Source organism: Bos indicus, chromosome 21 (assembly GCF_029378745.1).
Source record: "Bos indicus isolate NIAB-ARS_2022 breed Sahiwal x Tharparkar chromosome 21, NIAB-ARS_B.indTharparkar_mat_pri_1.0, whole genome shotgun sequence".
Taxonomy (NCBI): domain Eukaryota; kingdom Metazoa; phylum Chordata; class Mammalia; order Artiodactyla; family Bovidae; genus Bos; species Bos indicus.
Genome location: NC_091780.1, coordinates 29,918,644 through 29,935,029, shown reverse-complemented (window position 1 = coordinate 29,935,029; position 16,386 = coordinate 29,918,644). Strand labels below are relative to the sequence as shown.

The following is a 16,386-nucleotide window of genomic DNA, read 5'->3' as shown; positions in this document are numbered from 1 at the left end:
AGGACCCTGTCAGTCATCATTTCTCATCCATTTACTATTCAGATCAAGTTATTGTCTGTGTTGTCTCCTTTCATGTTTATTTTGGTAAGATTGAATTTATTCCTTAACACATTACTTATTGCACTTATTTTTAATTTTGGGAAGAAGAGGATGTACACTTGTGTCCAAATCATGTTTTTGTTTTTAAGTTTCATGATTATTTAATTTTTTTAGTTTGCCTTAGTTTATTTATTTACTTATTTTTATTGGAATATAATTGCTTTACAATATTGTTAGTTTCTGCAGTACAATGAAGTGAATCAGCTATATGCATATATACATCGCCCCCACTCTTCGACCCCTGCCCCCCATTCCATCCCTCTAGGTCACCACAGAGCACTGGGCTGAACTTCCTGTGCTTTACAGCAGATTCCCACTAGCTATCTGTTTTACACATGGTAATGTATATATGTCAATTCCAATCTCCCAATCCATCCATCCTCCCTTTACTTATCTGTGTCCACGTGTCTGTTCTCTGTGTCAGGGTCTCTATTCCTGTCTTGGAAATAGGTTCATCTATACCATCATTCACTTTTCACTTTCATGCATTGGAGAAGGCAATGGCACCCCACTTAAGTACTCTTGCCTGGAAAATCCCATGGACCGAGGAGCCTGGTAGGCTGCAGTCCATGGGGTTGCTAAGAGTCAGACATGACTGGGCAACTTCACTTTCACTTTTCACTTTCATGCATTAGAGAAGGAAATGGCAACCTACTCCAGTGTTCTTGCCTGGAGAATCCCAGGGATGGGGGAGCCTGGTGGGCTGCTGTCTATGGGATTGCACAGAGTCGGACACAACTGAAGCAACTTAGCAACAGCATACCATTTTTCTAGTTTCTACGATATTTGCTTTTCTGACTTCATTCTGTATATACAGAGACTTTAGGTACATCTACATCTCTACAAATAACCCTATGTCATTTTTTTTAGTGTCTGAGTAATAGTCCATTGTATATATGTACCTCCTCTTCTTTATCCATTCATCTGTCATTGAACATTTAGGTTTTTTCCGTGTCCTGGCAATTGTAAATAGTACATTTACTGTTTTCTCAGTTCTCTGAAACTGTCTTTAATTCTTTTTTTTTTTTTTCTTATTCTGCTCCTTGGCAATAACTTCCACCATTCCATTTTTCAGCTCACTTACTTGTTCTTCTGCCTCAGTTATTCTGCTATTGATTCCTTGTAGCGTATTTTTCATTTCATTTATTGTGTTGTTCATCTGTGTTTGTTTGTTCTTTAGTTCTTCTGGGTCCCTGTTAAACATTACTTATATTTTTTCGATTCATGCCTCTGTTCTAAGATTTTGGATCATCTTTAGTATCATTACTCTAAATTCTTTTTGAGGTAGGTTCCCTATTTCCTCTGCGTTTATTTCGTGCTGTAGGTTTTTACCTTGCTTCTTCATCTGCACTGTATTATTTTGCTCCCCAGGTAGTGCTAGTGGTAGAGAACCTGTCTGCCCATGCAGGAGCCACAAGAGACACGGGTTCAATCCCTGGCTTGGGAGGATCCCCTGGAGGAGGAACTGGCAACTCACTCCAGTATTCTTCCCTAGGAAATTCTGTGAACAGAGTTAACCTGGCAGGCTCCAGTCCATAAGGTGGCAGGAATGAGTATGCACAATACAAGTTTTTGATGGGTGGAGCTGTGTTCCTGTCTTACTGGTTATTTGGCCAGACATTTCCAGCACTGGAGTTTACAAGGCAGTTGGGTGAAGCTGGGTCTTGGTATTGAGATGTAGAACCTCAGGAGACCTCACTCTGATTAATATGCCCAGGGGTCTGAGGTTGTCTGTTAGTCCAGCCATTTGGACTACATGATGCTACCACAGGAGTTCAGACCCAGCCTTTGGCTCATGATCCAAGATCTGCAAGCTATATGACAAAAACAAGAAAAGAGACCAAAATGGAGAACAATAACAAAGAATAAGAAGTAAAATAAATTTAGAGAACTAATGATATATTTGGGGGAAAAAGAATGAAACAACCTTCAGAGGGTAAAATGGAACCCCAATAGCAAAAAACAGAATAAATCTGGAAAAAGCCTTGACTGGGCGGGGGAGGGAGCTCAGGCAGAGGTGCAGTTTAGACTGGGGCAGGGTCTAAGCTGAGGACCCAAGCAGCCAGGAAAGGCCCTAGGGGCAGGGCTTAAGTAGAGGTGGGGTTTGCTCAGGACACACCCTCTGCATCTGGCAAAGGCCCTAGGGGTATGGGGGGTAGAGGATAGGCTCAGCCTGGCCTGGAGGGGCCCCAGAGTGCCTGCCTCGGAGCACAGAGGATCAGGAGCCCTAGCAAGCTCACTGGTGTTTGGCTGGGTGGGAGAAATGCTAACTGCACTCCCCCTGATCCTCCAACCCCTGAAAGTCCCTCCCTATCTGGCTCTGCACTTCCTAACCCTCTCTCATGCCCGTGGGCCCACCTGGGTGGAAAATGCCTTGGAGGGTGGAGGAGCAGGCCCACGACCCTAGTAGGCCTCTCAGGGGCCAAGTGTGTGGGGGAAATACTAGCTGTGTTCCCCTGTGATACACCAAAACCCCCAAGGGTCCCTTCCTATCCTCACTGATTCCCTTGAGGTGAGTGTGCCTGTCCAGGCATGGGAACCCCTTTCCTCCCCTAGCTGCCCCTAAGGGGCACTGGCCCCTCCCACCTCAACTTCTCCTTAACCCCTCTTCCCCCATGTCCTACCTGGTCGCACAGGGATTCCTAAAAGGCTTCATATTGAATGATTCCAACCATATGACATTCTGGAAAAGGCAAACCGTGGGGATAGTAAGATCAGTGGTTACCGAGGGCTAGGGAAGGGAATGATGAATAGGCAGAACACAGAGAATTTTGAAGACAGTCAAACTACTCTAAATGATACTTAAATGCTAGATATGTGTCATTATAGGTTTGTCCAAGCTCATAGAGTATACAGCACCAAGAGTGGACAATAATGTAAACTATGGACTTTGGTTGGTAACGCTATGTCTCCGTAGGTTCACCAGTTGTAAGAATTCTATCACTTTGGTCGGGGAGGGGTTGTCAGTAATGAGAGAAGCTGTGCATGTGTGGGGGTAGTGAAATCTCTGGTCCTTCCCCTCAATTTTGCCATGAATCTAAAACTGATGTTAAAAAATAAACAAAAACAAAAAGCTGAGGTAATTCTTGCTAGTAAACTTATCCTACAGGAAATAATAAAAGGGAATCCTTTAGTTGAAAAGCCAGTAGACAGTAACTTGTATCCACATGCATAATAAATAAAGAGGAACAGTAAGATAACTAACTAGATAAATATAAAAGACAGTATAAATACTGGGTTAACCAAAAGATTAATTTGGTTTTCTTCCATAAGATAGCTCTCATAACACTTAGTTGTCTTTAATTTCATTCAAAACAATTTTGTTAGATTGTATTGTGACAACTGTCATATCAGTGTGCTTTAAAAATGTATAAAATTGGTGAATTTTTGAGTAGTCATTTTGATATTGAAGACGGGAGAATAAAATATGCCATTTTTGGCATATTGTGCTTTATTATTTCAAGGAAGGTAATGCAACTGAATTGCAAAAAAAAAAAAAAAAAATTGTGCAGTGTATGGAGAATATACTGTGATCAAATGTGTCAAAAGCAGTTTGTGAAGCTTTGTGCTAGAGATTTCTTGCTGGACAGTGCTCCATGGTTGGATAGACTAGTTGAAATTAATAGTGATCAAATTGAGAACCATCAACGTTTATACGAAATCAAGCATTGAAAATAATTTGCACCAGCTTGGTTATGTTAATTGATTTGATGTTTGAGTTCCACATAAATTAGCAGAAAAGAAGCCTTCTTGAATGTATTTCCACCTGTGATTCTCTACTGAAATATAACAAAAATGTTCTATTTATAAAACAAATTGTGACAAGTGATGAAAAGTGAATACTATACAATACTGTGGAACAGAGGAGATGGTTGGCCAAGTGAAATGAACCACCACCATCTACACCAAGGGCCAGTCTTCATCCAGAGAAGGTGATGTGTATATGGTGAGTTTGGAAACGTGTCCTCTATTATGAGTTCCTTCTGGAAAAATTAACAATTTCAGCAATTAAGCAGTGTTTAATAAAATGCATCCAGAATTAGTCAACTGAATGTGCATAATCTTCCATCAGAATAACGCGAGACCTCATGTTTCTTTGATGACCAGGCAGAAACTGTTAGAGCTTGGCTAGGAAATTCTGATTCATCTGCTGTATTCGCCAAACATTGTACCTTTGAATATTCATTTATTTCAGTTTTTACAAAATTATTTTAATGAAAAATATTTCAATTATTTGGGAGATTGTAAAAGGTACCTCAAACAGGTCTTTGCTCAAAAAGATAAAAGTTTTCGGAAGATGGAATTATGAAAATGGCAGATGGTGATGGAAAAAAACAGTGAATACGAATTCAATAAAGTTCTTGGTGAAAATGAAAAAAAATGTTTATTTTTATTTTAAAAAATCAAAGGAACTTTTTGGCCAACCCAATATATGTTTTATTTATCACTTTTTTCTTCCCCTTTCATTTGAAAGGCAACCCTGTAAAGCAATAATTATAAATATGCGTTGATATGCACACTGCATAGAAAGTTTGTGTGTGCTTCACCAGAGGAAGCAGAACTACAAAGGAGCAGAGTTTTTTATATTTATTTACATTCATATCAATCAAAAAAGGATTGTAATAAGTTAATTATCAATATTGTAACAAGTTAATTATTAAAATAAGTTAATTATAATATATGGTAAATGAAATAACAAGGAGCTTAAAATAGTACTCTAGACAAAAGTGTGTTTTTGACTTAACACATCATAATGGAATAAAAAATGGGATAAGGTGGAGGGAGCCACATAAGACATATCCTATTTTTATCAGAAATTATATTAAATTTAAATAGTTAAACATCCCACTTGAAAGACAGATACTGACATAATGGGGTAAGAAAAATGGTCTGACTGACATACGTCTCTCCATGAGAGTTTCCCTTTAAATTCCAAGGCAAACAACTGTCATTTCAATTGCTTTTACCCTATAGATAAGGTAATATTTTTCTCTTGCTGTTTTTAAGGTTTTTTTCACTGTCTTTAACTTCTGAAAGTCTGATTGTATCCTGGTAAGGATTTCTTTAGGTTTATCTTGTTTGGTATTTGCTCTCTTTTCACATCCTAGCAAGGTAATGCTCAAAATCCTTCAAGCTAGGCTTCAGAAGTATGTGAACTGAGAACTTCCAGAGGTACAAGCTGAATTTAGAAAAGGCAGAGGAACCAGAGAACCAACATCCGTTGGATCATAGAAAAAGCAAGAGAATTTCAGAAAAACATCTACTTCTGCTTCATTGACTATGTTAAAGCCTTTGACTGTGTGGATCATAACAAACTGTGGAAAATCCTTAAAGAGTAACTTACCAGAGTAACTTACCTGCCTCCTGAGAAACCTGTATGCAAGTCAAGAAGCAACGGTTAGAACTGGAGATGGAACAATGGGCTGGTTCAAACTTGGGAAAGGAGTATTGTCAAGGCTGTATATTGTCACCCTGCTTATTTAACTTATATGCAGAGTATGTCATGCGAAATGCTGAGCTAGATGAATCGCAAGCTGGAATCAAGATTGCCAGGAGAATGTCAACAACCTCATATATGCAGATAATACCACACTAATGACAGAAAGTGAAGAGGAACTAAACAGCCTCTTCATGAGGGTGAAAGAAGAGAATGAAAAAGCAGGCCTAAAACTCAACATTCAAAAAACTGAGATCATGGCATCAGATCTCATCCCTTCATGGCAAATAGATGGGGAAACAATGAAAACAGTGATTTTCTTTTTCGGGGTTCCAAAATCATTGCAGACAGTGACTGCAGTCATGAAATTAAAATATGCTTGCTCCTTGGATGAAAACCTAAGACAAACCTAGATAGCATGTTAAAAAGCAGAGACATCACTTTGCTGACAAAGGTACTTATAGTCAAAGCCATAGTTTTTCCAGTAGTCATGTATGGATGTGAGAGTTGAACCATAAAGAAGACTGAGCACTGAAGAATTGATGATTTCAAACTGTAGTGCTGGGGACGATTCTTCAGAATCCTTTGGACAGCAAGGAGATCAAACCAGTCAATACTAAAGGAAATCAACCCTGACCTTTCATTGGAAGGACTGATGCTGAAGCTCTAGTACTTTGGCTACCTAATGCAAAAGCCTGGAAAAGACCTTGATGTTGGGAAAAATTGAGGGCAGGATGACAGTGGGGTGACAGATCGTTGAATGGCATCATCAACTCAGTGGACATGAGATTGAGCAAACTCCATAAGATAGTGAAAGACAGGGAAGCCTGGTATATTCAGTCCATGGGGGTGGCAAAGAGTTTGACATGACTGAGTGACTGACCACCACCACCACCACCAACACCATTTCTTGAATCTATAGATTGTGTCTCATCAAATTTGGGACGTGTCAGCCATCTTCATGCACTTTTTGAATTTCATCTTTTTCATCCATGTCTATAATTACAGATTTATTATCTAATAATAAAGTCCCATAGGTCCCTGGGCTGTTCACTTTTTTTTTCCCATTTTTGTTTTCTGTTTATCAAATTGTGTAATCTGTGTCTTCCATTTCACTCATTCTTTCACCATTCTGCTATTAGGCACCTCAATTAAGTTTTTATTTAAATTATTTTGTTCTTCAGTTCCAAGATTTCTATTTGAGTCTCCTTTATATCTTCTATTTCTCTGCAGGGACTTTTTATTTTTTCATTTATTTCTATCATGTTTGCAATTGCTCTTTGAAGTGCTTCTTGATGTCTACTTTAAAATCTTTATCACATAATTGTAATGTCTCTTGATGGTCATCTTGTTGACATCTGCTGATTGTCTTTTAGATTCAGTTTGTCTTTTTAGATTCATCTTCCCATCTCTTTGTCCGGTGAGTGGTTTTCAATCCTAAACCATTTATTTTGTTATGAGACTCTGAGTCTTATTTGAACTTTGTGTTTAGCTGGCTCTCAGATACCACTCTTGTAGAAGAAGGAGGGGAAAGCTTTGTTACTTTCATTTGAGTGTAGAGTTCCCTGCTTACCTTCTGTTCACATGGGGGAGGAGGGACGACGATCTGGGTCACGGTGGGATTCCTTCTCCCTGCCTGCTGAGTCTCCTGCTACTATCCTACCGTCTTGAAGCTCGTTACTGTTCTCCACATGGCCTTCACTAGCAGTGTGTGTGTGTGTGCGTCCTCAAGACTGCTGGGCAGGGGTTAAAATCCTTACTCTCTGTCATACGTTTTGTGACATCAGTCCAATGAAGAGGAAGAGAGATGGGGGAGGGGGAGGGGATGATTGCTGTCTCTTTACTGCCAGGTGAGGATAGAAGTCCAGGCTCCCCACATGGTCTTCAAAGTGTGATTGGACATAGCTTATTAAACGAAAGTCACTGCTCCCAAACTGGCCTTCTCTGACCTAACCCTGGTGGGAGTGTTAGGGTGTCTTGTTATAGTCTGAAGATGGTATATGTCTGGTATTTGTGGACCTGATTAATCATGGGGCCATCTTTTCTCCATGGTGTCTGGGTAAAGTGTCTGTTACATAAAACTGAATTTTGCTAGGATGCTTATTTCCTGGTTTTTTGATTAGAGATAGCAGGCTTTCGTTGGCACTTTTTTGTTGTTTGCGCCTGATGCCTTTCTGGGTGGCCAGCTTCTTTGTTTCTAAGTCTGGAACATATAGATAAAAAAGAAAATCCAGAAAGTTCACTGCAGTGTTGTCTCTTGATTCCTGAAGCTTCCTTTGCACTTTTTAGAGTCTTCTTATATTTGATTGATGTATACCATCTAAGGGGTTTAGTTGTTTTCCATTGTATTTAGTGATAGGCATAGGGAAAACTGTATCTACACTGTCTGTCTGGAACCCATACATTCTTATTGCTCTTGAAATGATCATTTAAAAATTCTATAATAAATACAAATATATAGTATTGAAACAAAATGAAATCAAGATGTATTTAAAATCATAACTCATATAGTAATGTGTATCTTAAGGTCACTATTACATTCTACCTGTTTTTCTTAGTAAAGTGGGTTGACTATAAGAGAAAATTTACACAGAGAGGTTGAGTGTTGAAATAATCAGTCAGACCATATTCATGACTGGAGATGAGAGATAATGACATCACAGAACAGAATTTAAACAACTCTTAAAACAATTAACTTAGAGAAGGAAATGGCAACCCACTCCAGTATTCTTGTCTGGAGAATTCCATGGACAGAGGAGCCTGGCAGGCTTCATGGGGTTGCAAAGAATCAGACACAACTGAGCAACTATCACTTAACAGTTAAATAATACTGTAAGTACAATTTTATGGGATGCTTTTCTCCCACTTAATATTTTATTGTGTTATTCACATGACTATATTCTTTTGAAAATATTTTAATAATTACATAGCGTTTCCTTTCATGGATATGCCACAGCTTATTATTTGTCAAATAGCTCTTTATAATAGTGTTGGCACTATAACATTTTTAAACCTTGATGTTTATTCCAATGTCTGATTATTTCTTTAGGATCATTTCTTAGATATAGAATTTAGCCCCAAAAGTTAATATATTTTTAAAGCTTTTTGACCTAAAGTAACTTAAAATTTGCTATGAAGAAAGTATGTATTAATTTATACATTGACTCATAGTGTTAGAAAATGCTTATTTCACTAAACCCTCATTAGCTCTGAGGCTTTTTGTTTTAAAATACTTAACAGATGACTTGGCTTACTATACGCACACCTTTGTATGATACAGATTTAAGGAAATGATCCACAGTTGTGGGAACCATTTCTTTTGCTTTCTCAGCATCATTTTCTACTATCTGTGGTGAAAAGTCCATGAGCCCACACGCAGAGGAGGAAGAAACCAAAAGTGGGAATGTAGCAGCAGTTGGCAATTCCGTGCATTATTTATGATTGTGATGTTAAAATTAATCCAGTGAGATGAGAGAAAGCAAACTTATTGAATGCCATTCTGTCTTGTTTTCCCGTTGGATATTTTGAGGATCCTCATTTGACTATTTCTGGCCAAAGCAGTGCTTTCTATTCATAATTTTTTATAATATTAGTCCTATTCTCTTTATCCATCCATTTATTGGACAAGATTTTCATTCTTACTAGTGTTGTGTTCAGTTTGCAAGACCCAGGAGAGAAGGTGTGTTCTTTACTATCTTAAAATACTTTCCCAGTGCCTTTCTGATGCAGAGGGGAATGACCTCAAACTCCTGGTGAAGAAGCTTAGATGGGATCTTGGGAAACTCTCCTAAGGGCAGAAGGGTAGGTGAGACCCAGGGCATGAGACTGCTCAGCAGAGGTTCAGTTCAGTTCAGTTGCTCAGTCATGTCCGGATCTTTGCGACCCCATGGACTGCAGCACGCCATGCTTCCCTGTCCCTCACTAACTCCTGGGGCTTGATCAAACTCATATCTGTCAAGTCGGTGATGCCATCCAGCCATCTCATCCTCTGTCATCCCCTTCTCCTCCTGCCTTTAATCTTTCCCAGCATCAGGGTCTTTTCTAATGAGTTAGCTCTTCACATCAGGTGACCAAAGTGTTGGAGCTTCAGCTTCAGCCTCAGTCTTTCCAGTGAATATTCAGGATTGATTTCCTTTAGGATTGATTTATTTGACCTCCTTGCAGTCCAAGGGACTCTCAAGAATCTTCCCCAGCACCTCAGTTCAAAAGCATCAGTTCTTTGGCACCTAGCCTTCTTTATGGTCCAGCTCTCACATCCATACATGACTACTGGAAAAACCATAGCTTTGATTATACGGACTTGGTTGGCAAAGTGATGTCTCTGCTTTTTAATACACTGTCTAGGTTTGTCATAGGTTTTCTTTCAAGGAGCAAGCATCTTTTAATTTCATGGCTGCAGTGATTTTGGAGCCCAAGAGAGTCTGTCACTTTTTCCACTTTTTCCCCATCTATTTGCCATGAAGTGATGGTACCAGATGCCCTGATCTTTGTTTTTTGAATGTTGAGTTTTAAGCCCTCTTTTTCACTCTCCTCTTCCACCTTCATCAAGAGGCTCTTTAGTTCCTCTTCACTTTCTGCCACTAGGGTGGTGTCAGCTGCATATCTGAGGTTATTGATACTTGTCTCACAGTCTTGATTCCAGCTTGTGATTCATCTAGCCTAGCATTTTGCATGATATACTCTGCATAGAAGTTAAATAAGCAGGGTAAAAGTGTACAGCCTTGACAAACCTCTTTCCCAATTTGGAACCAGTCAGTTGTTCCATATAAGGTTCTAACTGTTGCTTCTTGACCTGCATACAGGTTTCTCAGGGGGCAGGTAAGGTGGCCTGGTATGCCCATCTGTTTAAGAATTTTACAGTTTGTTATGATCCACACAGTCAAGGGTTTTAGCATTGTCAATGAAGCAGCTGCTGCTGCTACTAAGTTGCTTCAGTCGTGTCCAACTCTGTGCGACCCCATAGATGGCAGCCCACCAGGCTCCCCGTCCATGGGATTCCTCAGGCAAGAATACTGGAGTGGGTTGCCATTTCCTCCTCCAATGCATGAAAGTGAAAAGTGAAAGTAAAGCCACTCAGTAGTGTCTGAGTCGTAGCCACCCCATGGACTGCAGCCTACCAGTCTCCTCTGTCCATGGGATTTTCCAGGCAAGAGTACTGGAGTGAGGTGACATTGCCTTCTCCGCAATGAGGCAGAAGTAGATGTTTTCCTGGAATTCTCTTGCTTTTTCTATGATCCAACAGATTTGGCAATTTGATCTCTGGTTCCTCTGCCTTTTCTAAATCCATCTTGCACATCTGGAAGTTCTCGGTTCACGTATCATTGAAGCCTAGCTTGAAGGATTTTCAGCATTACTTTGTTAGCATGTGAAATGAATGCAGTTGTGTGGCAGTTGAGCATTCTTTGGCATTGCCTTTCTCTGGGATTGGAATGAAAACTGACTTTTTCCAGTCCTATGGCCACTGCTGTGTTGTCCAAATTTGCTGGTGTATTGAGTGCAGCATTTAACAGCATCATCATTTAGGATTTGAAATAGCTCAGCTGGAATTACATCACCTCTACTAGCTTTGTTTGTAGTGATGCTTCCTAAGGCTCACTTGACTTCACACTCCAGGATGTCTGGCTCTAGGTGAGTGAACACTATCATGGTTATCCAGGTCATTAAGACTTTTTTTGTACAGTTCTGTGTATTCTTGCCACCTCTTCTTAATATCTTCTTTTTTCTTAGGTCCATACTGTTGTTTTTGTCCTTTGTTGTGCCCAACTTTTCATGAAATGTTCCATTGGTATCTCTAATTTTCTTGAAGAGATCTCTTAATCTTTCTCATTCTATTATTTTCCTCCGTTTCTTTGCATTGTTCACTTAAGCCTTTCTTATCTCTCCTTGCTGTTCTTTAGAACTCTGCATTCAGATGGGTATATCTTTTCTTTTCTCCTTGCCTTTCACTTCTCTTCTTTTCTCAGCTATTTGTAAGCCCTCCTCAGACAACCATTTTGCCTTTTTGAATTTCTTTTTCTTGGGGTTGGTTTTGATCACCATCTCCTGTACAGTGTTATGAACCTCTCTGTCCAAAGTTCTTTAGGCATTTCATAACCTAAGCCTATGGAATAATGTATCTATGGAATCAGATTAGGGCAAATGCATTACTACTTTACACTGAACAGAGACTGGTGGTGGTTCTGGATGATAATGAATATAAAAGTAGGTGCAGATTGGTTTTGATCTACAAGTGAGAACTATGATCATTGATACCTGATGTGAAGAGGTTGGGGGTTGTGGGATAGAAATTCAGCTGTGTCTGTTGTACAGATATAAACTCAGGAACCCTTACATGAGCACTTTTTTCCTGCCCCAGAGTTTATAATGAAGTAAATTTCCCTGACATATTAAGGGTCTCACACTTAACCAAAGGTCATTTATGAAAGAAGAAATTACTTTGGAACTTTATCCAAGCTATTTAATCACCTGAATTATGAAAAAGTTCTGAAGTAATTCCCTTCCTGATTCTGTGATAGGAACATTTTTCTTGGTAATTGGTGTCGTGTGCTTTATGGTCTGAGTCACTTCACTGTACTTCGCAGAGGAAACAAATAGGTCTGTGAGTAGTCTGGGTTTGGGTTATTTAGCTTTTCATTTTTTCCTATAAAATAGGAATCTGAATATGTTCTGACTTAGACAGGAAATGGACTTTGGGACTGGGGAAGGAAGAAGTGTCAAATTTTCCTTTCTGACTGTTCAGGCTCTGTGGTGATTAGATAGAATGGATTGACAAATTATTTCTGGGCATCAGTCACTTAGTAGTTTTCTACAACTCTGTAAGAGAAGGAATAAAGCCTGAAGATCCGTAGGGGACTTATTATTTATAGATTTCACACACACACACAAAAACAACAGGATTCTGTAAACCCGTTTGGGAAGCACAGGCTTAATCAGGTTCTCCAAGACCTCTTAGAGCCCTTGTGATAACTGTGTGAACCAGGAATCTGAGAGAGAGCATCATAGTGCTTTTGAAATGGAGCATAACCCTATGGGCCTTCCCCCCATGTCCTCAGCCTTCCCTTTGTCTGTGTAAAAACTTTAGCCAAAGAATTAGTTTAATCAGAGAAGTGAGAAAATGCAGAAGCAATGGAAAACAGTCCAACAGGACAAAACAATAATAGTTTAGTCATCAAGCAATCTTGAGGACTTTTCATTTCTCCTCAAGGATTATGGGTAATACGCTGAGCTGTGTCCTTTGAAAGGTTTTATAGATAATGAAACCCCCACCAGGTCAAAGAAGTTAACTACATGAGGACCAGATATAGCCATGACATAAGCTACCACAGTTCCTAGAACTGGCCTCAAAGAAGTGGGAACAGACCAACCCTGGAACTAAAGATTAACTGTACTTAAAACAATCAAGATGACGCTGATCAGACCACCTTATGACTAATTTCAAGATGACTATCAGAGCTGATTTGTGCTGTTTCTGTATGCCTCCCCCTCTGTCTATGAAAGCTCTTGCCCACTGATTATCAGTGGGGGGAGTTGGCCTGTGGACAGGAGTTCACTCCCCTAATGCCACCCCAGTTTCGAGCCTCCAAAATAAAGCAGAACTTTCTTCTTACCAGCTTTGCCCCTTTATTGGCTTTTAAGCAGCAAACGGCTAGACCCCACTTTCAGTGACACTTTTATCTGGACAGTGCTCTTAGCCCACAGGTTTCCAAGATGACCCTGGCCAGGTTCACAAGGGCTTTAAATGTAGTTTTCTCTGCCACTGTGTTCCTAGGTTTGGAGTTAACACTGCCTGGGTAGCATGAGAACAGCCACAAATGACCGTGGGCAGAGCTCCTTCCGTGGGTCGTGGTCGGATGTGTGGAAAATGAATGTTGGCCAATAACCCTCGTGCTTCTGCCTCTCCCTCATGTATCTGCATTGCAGAGAGTAGACTGTTAATAAAGGGAGTCTCTGGAGTGGGTATTAGATCCCAGAATGAGCTTAGAGAGGAAGATACTCTGGGTCAGCTGCTGTGAGACACTCCTCAGGCTGCTTGCGTTCGGCACCACTGAAGGGGCCCAGGGGCGCTGACTTGTCTTCCCTCAGGAATCCCACCATCCTGCCTTTTCTTTATTATTAATATATCTTTGATTGCTTTAAATGCCTGTCTTTTTCTTTTCTTTGTGTTTCTGTTGAAGTATTTGAAGAGGAAATGTCCTGTTGTGTTCCTCACATCCTTCTTGATTAAGGTGTGATGGATAATGTGAATCCAAGAAATGTTGACAGTGACTCTTGACTTTTTTTTCCCTAAATTGAAGTCCTTAATGTCCTGATATCACTACTATGAAGATCATTCCTTTCTCTCTCATTCTTGTAGTTTACAACACGTTCCTATAGGTGATGCCTATGAATCTTCTCTGTTTAAATGACTTCTAAGAATTTCCGGAAACTTAGACATTTTTATATTTTTCAGATAATTTATAAAAATCTCAATGTTAATTCTGGGAGAAACCGCTATTTAGACTGTCTGTACCCCAATTTGTTTTGCAAACATTAAAATGGATCATTCGAAGTCTCTACTGACCACAAATCTTCTTTATCTTTCATTATCTATGAAGTCTGCACCATGGTCTTATCAATTTTAAAGTGTGCATTTTTTCATATTTTAACTTTAAAAAATAGATGTCTTACAATTTAATGGCATCTTAGATTTGATACAGTATGAAACTAGAATAAATCTTTAGTTGGAGGATAAACAATAAAATTGTTTTTCTCTATAAACTCAACAGTCAGAAATAATCTATAAAGAGTTTATATTTATCTTTAAGTATTTTCAGAGTTTCAACTACAATGAGTCAAATTTTTGCATCACTTTCTTTTCTTCTGAATAGATTTATTCTTCTGCCAAGAATACACCTGATAGTAAAACCATAGATGAGGTGGTGTCAGTGATACACTAATTTTTTAATCTGACTCCAACTCTGTCAGGGAGGTTTTTAGCTTTGTGATATGTTTACATCAGTTTCTCACGTTTTTGCATTCCATCTTGGAACCTCTGACTTCCTAAATGATTTACTTTCAAATTTGTATACATTAAGGTTTATTTTTTGTGCTGTAAAGTTATATGGGTTTTCGCAAATGCTTTATGTCTTGTGTTCACTATTGCAGTATCATACAAAATTGTTTCCCTGCTCTAAAAATCCCCTGTGCTCCATCTATTCATCCGTATAACCTCACACGCACACAAGTGATGATGTGTTTTGCAGCCCTAGTTTTGCCTTTTTAAGAATGTGTTATAATTGTAATCATAGAGTATGTAGCCTTTTCAGCCTGGCTTCTTTCACTTAGCAATATATAGTTAAAGATTTATCTGTATCTTTCATGGGTTGATAGCTCATTTAATTTTATCCCTGAATAATAATTCACTGTATGAAGGTACCACAGTTTAATCTGTTCGGCTACTTTAGGGCTTCTTGGTTCTTCCAAGTTTGGACGTTTATGAATAAAGCTGCCATAAACATTCACATGAAGGTTTTTGTGTGGATATCAGTTTTGAAATCACTGGGTAAATATCTAGGAGTGCAGTTGTTGGATAGTCTGGTGACACCAGGTTCAGTTTGTAAGAAACAATCTAATTGTCTTCCAGATTGGCTGTGCTGTCTGCATTTCCACCAGCAGTAAAGCAGCGTTCTTGCTGCTCCACACCCTCCTAGCAATTGGTATTGGCAGTTTTTTAGATTTTAGGCATTCTGAGAGACGTGTGGTAGTATCTCACCACTTCTTGTTGTTGCTTTTATTTGAAGTTTTTATCTTATGTTTAAATATAGGTGATTAACAATGTTGTGTTAGTTTCAGGTGTATGGCAGAGTGATTCAGTTATACATGTACATGTATCTATTCTTTTTCAAATTCTTTTCCCATTTAGTTTATTAATTTATAATTCCTTAATGGCATGTTGAGAATCTTTCTGTATGCTCGTTAGCCATCTGTATATCCTCTTTGTTTAAGTGTCTGTTCACATCTTTTGCCAACTTTTTAGTAAGGTTGTTTGTTTTCTTATTGTTGACTTTTTCTTCTGTATTTCAGATTCAAGTTTTTTATCAGAGATGTATTTTGCCAAACTGTCTCCCAATCTGTAGTTTGTCTTTTCATTCTGGTAAGTGTCTTTCACAGAGCAAGTTTAATAAAATCCAGCCTAGAGCTTTATTTTTTACATGGATCATCATCCCTTTGCAGTTGTATTCAAAAGCTTCATCGCCAAATGTGAGCTCATGCATGCGTGCCAAGTCGCTTCAGTCATGTTCCACTCTGTGTGACCCTATGGACTGCAGCACGCCAAGCTCCTCTGTCCGTGGGATTCTCCAGGAAAGAACACTTAAGCGGGTTGCCATGCTCTCCTCCAGGGGATCTTCCTGACTCAGGGATCAAACCCACATCTCTTGTGTTGGCATTCTTAACCACTGGACCACCAGGGAAGTCCCTCAGTTTTAGAAGTTTTTATGCCATATTTTCAAGCCTGTTAATTATTTCCGTGGCTCTGTCCAATCAACTCATGAGCCCATCAAAGACTTTCTTTCTTTCTTTAATTTAAAAATATTTACATTGAATAGAATTTTGTACATTTTTGACAAAATATATTCAAATTTCATATAGGCATTCTTTATTTTTGTTATTTTTTTAAAAATTCCTGGTATTTCCTTTAGATTCTTCCTTAGAATTTCCATATTCTTGCTGACACTACCCATCTGTTCTTGCTTGTTGTTTATTTCTCCTTTAGAGCCATTTAACACAGTGATCATAGTATTTTAAATTTCATGTCTGATAATTTTAACATCTGTGTCATATCAGAGTCTTTCTGATTCTTGCTTTGTTTC

General features: G+C 39.0%; 1 protein-coding gene and 1 long non-coding RNA gene across 3 annotated transcripts in view; one reads left to right on the top strand and one right to left on the bottom strand.

Annotated features, from left to right (window-relative positions):
• LOC109575699 (neuronal acetylcholine receptor subunit alpha-7) overlaps positions 1 to 16,386 on the top strand; it is a 139,706-nt gene that overhangs the window by 26,632 nt on the left and 96,688 nt on the right. The window lies entirely within an intron of this gene.
• On the bottom strand, positions 1,680 to 7,267 carry LOC139178352 (uncharacterized). The gene is made up of 3 exons (XR_011562771.1): positions 7,110 to 7,267; positions 2,724 to 2,782; positions 1,680 to 1,913 (listed from the first exon to the last, which is right to left on the bottom strand). It is a non-coding gene; the product is annotated as an uncharacterized lncRNA (long non-coding RNA).